This window comes from Mesoplodon bidens, assembly GCF_964165515.1.
Source record: "Mesoplodon bidens genome assembly, chromosome: 5".
In the NCBI taxonomy this organism is placed as follows: domain Eukaryota; kingdom Metazoa; phylum Chordata; class Mammalia; order Artiodactyla; family Ziphiidae; genus Mesoplodon; species Mesoplodon bidens.
Genome location: NC_138161.1, coordinates 7,147,049 through 7,151,131, shown reverse-complemented (window position 1 = coordinate 7,151,131; position 4,083 = coordinate 7,147,049).

Sequence of the window (4,083 nt, the reverse complement as noted above, 5' to 3'; positions counted from 1 at the left end):
TTGGAGAGGGCAAGAGATAGAGAGCCTGAGGAATGTCCCTGGTCAACAGGGAAATAGCCCAGGGGGAGGGGCGTATCTCAGGGATGGATGTAGCTGAGTCTCTGCTTGCCCTGTGGGTAGCCATTCTTATCACAGGCTCTTCCAGCCAGAGACTACACTTCCTAGCCTCCCTTGCAGCTAGATGAATTCATGTGACTCAATCCAGACCAATGGGAACAAGCTGGACTGCCATGTGCAATCCTGAATCGTGCCCTTAAAGGGAAGTTCCTCTGCTTCTCTTCCCTCCTATCCCAGGAAGGAATGTGGACGTGGTAGTGAGTCACCTTCTACCAGGGGGACAAGGGCTGAACAAGATGGGAGGAGCCTAGGTCCCAACATCATTGAGCCACCAAAACCAGCTTTGGACCACCTTCTCCGAGTGTTAGGCCCAGAATCAGTAAAATTCCACCTCATTTAAGCCCCTGTATTTGTGGTGTCTTGTTTCTGACATGTTTACGTGCCATCCTATGTGAAAGGCAGAACCGTTTGCTTTTGTTGTATTTTAAGGGACCAACAGGTTGAGAAACTCTGTTTCTGGACTCTAGGCTCTCAGAGCCACCCATCCTCTGCCCACAAGCTCTGCACTGTGAGGTGTCCACAGCCCATGCCAGCCCGGGAACAGAGGCCATTTAGGTGTGCAGCAGGCATCCGAGCAGCAGACGACACTTAACTGCTCTGGCAGGGCTGAGCCAGGACACACTCCTGACTGAGTGAGGGCCTCAGGGTCGCTAGGATTTCACAAAAACAAGTTCCGTCGGTGGCACCTGATGGGCTTATTGGTGAAGCAGAAAAGGTGAATGTGACATGTTATTTGTTCTTCAGCAGGATCTTTCACCCACTGTCTTATATCTTTAAGGGCAGTTATACAAAATGAGTTAATCATCCCTAGGTTATTGTCACCCAGAGGGAGAGTCCTAGTGACATACTACTGATTCTTAGTCACTATTTGTTCAACGACTTGCTTATCAAGGTTAGAGTTTACTCACAGTGGTTAGTAATGGAAGATACTTTGGATAACACAACTTGGGAGTCATAAAGATCTGAGAGATAGGACTGGCACACTGGATCCAGTCAGATTCATTCATGCATTCACTCATCCATTCATTCACTGAAGGTGCTGGGACACAGCCATGAACAAGATGGACAAGGGCTCTGCTCTCACCGAGCTTGTGTTTTAGTGTGCAGCAGAAAGACAGCAAACTAAAAGGAACAGATTAATGACAATGTCTGAAGTGCTAAATGCCAGAAAGAGTGTTCCAAGCGTGATATGATAGTGACGGGAAGGTGGTCAGGGATTTTATCCTGGATGCAGGGACAGGGCAAAGAACACTCTGGAGAAGGGCAAGTGCAAAGGCCCTGGGGTGGGAGCAGTTTCAGGTGTTTCAGGAACAGAGAGAAGTAGGTGTGCTGGAGTAGAATGATCAAGGGGAAGAATGATGGGCAAGAAGGTGGGGCCGGTTGTTCAGAGCACTGGGAAAAGTTGAGATTCTATTCTACTTAGAATGAGAAGCTTTTGGAGGATTCTGAGGAGAGATGTAGCATTGCGGGATTTCCTTTCCCAAGACTGGGTTGACTGCTGTGTGAAGGATGATTCAGAAGAGGGCTGCAGTGGAGGGTGGTCCACAGTTAGGAGACAGATGCACGTCAAGGTGAGCAAAATGGTGACAAGAGTATAGAAGCAGAAAGAGTGAGACATGGTTAGATGTGAGATATGCTATGGAAGTAGAGTCCACAGGATTTGCTGATGGTTTATGGGGCTGAGAAAGGAAAGAAATCAAGGATGACTCCCAGGACCTTGGCTTGAGTAACTGGATGGTGGTGCTGGTTCCTAAGATGGTGAAGCGTTTTCTCCATCTCCACCATTAAGTCACTGGTGGTTCAAGCCACCCTGGCCCCTACCTTTACTCCCAGTGCAGTCACCTGGCTGGCCTTCCCGAGGCCCTCACTCCACTCCTCCACAGTCTGTGATGGAGTATGTTGAGATCAGCCCCGGAGTCCCACAGAAACACTTGCACGTGCTAACAGACAGGCTGGAAGGAAATCCCAGTGTGATTCATGCTCAGAAGAGAGACAGACAGGTGGTCACTATAAGGGACTGTCCTTGGATGGCAGAACTTGGACATGCTTCTGGCCAGGGAGGGGATTGAGGACACCAAGCAGGGGAGAAGATTGAACAGAAGGAACAAGACCAAAGCAGAAGCTCCGTCCTGGAGACCAGAAGTGAGGGAAGGAAGAGGTCCTGGTGCACAGAACAGCAGCGACCAGGGGACTTCTCAGGACCCAGCAGTGACCCTGGGTCCAATCTCCACCAGACCACGGGGTTTCCTATTGGGGTACTTTTAGCTGCTGTCCAAAAGTCCATGGGGCCAGCCCAGTTCTCTTCCCAACTCAGGAACAGGGACTGGATCAGATCCCAACGTTGAGGGGCCCCAGAGAGCCCAACAAGGAGAAACTAGGAACAAACAGGGACAGGAGAGCCAAAGATGACCTTCTGGTTTCTTCTAATCTTCGGGCCGTTGACCACTTCACAACATTATTAACATGTAATTGATCTGGATTCTAAGCTCTTATTCTTTTATTTTAATGATTTTTTTTTCACATGAATCGTAGACGGTGACTCACTCCCAAGACTGCACTTAAGAGCCAGACGTGTAATTGCCACCATAAACGCAAGTTGCCCCCACTGGCTGGAGCATTCAAGAAAGAAGTTTCATAAACCCCTTTTTCTCATTTTCTTGTAGAGAATGTCAAAGATGCAAGTCACTGCCTAATTCAACTTTTTACTTGTTACCCTATTTTTTCAGTTTACTCAAAACTTCCTTACTGCTGCTAAGACCCCTCACTTTCTTAGAAAGGTTCCTGTCCCTTGACTTCACCCCTGGTGCCTCCTTTCTCTCCTTTCAGTGTCTTGTCTCACAAAGGGATTGTATTAGTTTCCTGTGGCTGCTGTAAAGAATTACCGCAAACTCGGTGGCTTGAAAAAATGGACATTCATTCTGTCACAGTTCTGGAGGCCAGCAGTACAAAATCAGGGTGTCACTAGGGCCACGCTCCCTCTGGAGGCTCTGGGGGAGGGTCCTTCCTGCCTCTTCCAGCCTCTGGTGGCTCCAGATGTCCCTTGGCTTGCGGCCGCATCACTCCAACCCCAGCTTCCGTCTTCACCTGGCCTCCTCTTCTTCTCCCTGGGTCTCTCCTCAACACTTATCACTTGATTTAGGGGCTGCCAGGGTAACACAGCATGGTTTCATCTTAAGATTCTTCACTAAGTACATCTGCAAAACTTTTTTTTCCCAATAAGGTCACATTCGTAGGGAGTTAGGACATAGACATATCTTTGGCAGGGCCACCGTTCAGCTCACTTCAGTGATATGACCACTACCCCTCGTGGAGAGTTACTGCACAGGCCAAGAGAAGGGGAACCCACCCAAGTCAAGGTGAAAAGCACCCTGGGCAGTGGGGGAGCCCCTCCCCCTATAGCCACGTGGCTAGAGCAATTGAGACACGTCTCAGCCAAGTTTCAAAACCCAGCCCACCAGGGGTCTTCAGGCTGCCCTCACACGATAGAACTGACCAACATGACAGCCTCGAATGCTGAGGGTCACATCATACCTCATTCTGCAAAGCACAAGGATGGCCTTATCTGTTGTCCAGTCAGTACACAGAGCAGAGGGCTGGTCCTGGCCTTCAGCTTAGCCAACGGCCACAGGGCAAGACACTGGCCAGGCTGAGTCATGGTTCCCTCACTGGTTAACAGGGATAACAGGGCATGTTCTGCTTCCCACAGGGCAAGGGACGGGCAGCTGATGTCTGTGAAACAGTGTGCAAACTCTCAAGGGCTACACACATGCAAAGTACTATGTACTTTAACGGGAAAACACTCTCAATGAAAACTTCAGGAGATTTTAGTCCTGAATCACCTTGAAGTTTGCTCTGTGACTTTGGACAAGTCATTAAATTGGAAATATTAATGTTCTCCAAAATAAGTAATGTCACAGAAGGTAAACCTAGGAAAAGCATAAAGTACAATGTAAATGCAAGGTTCTG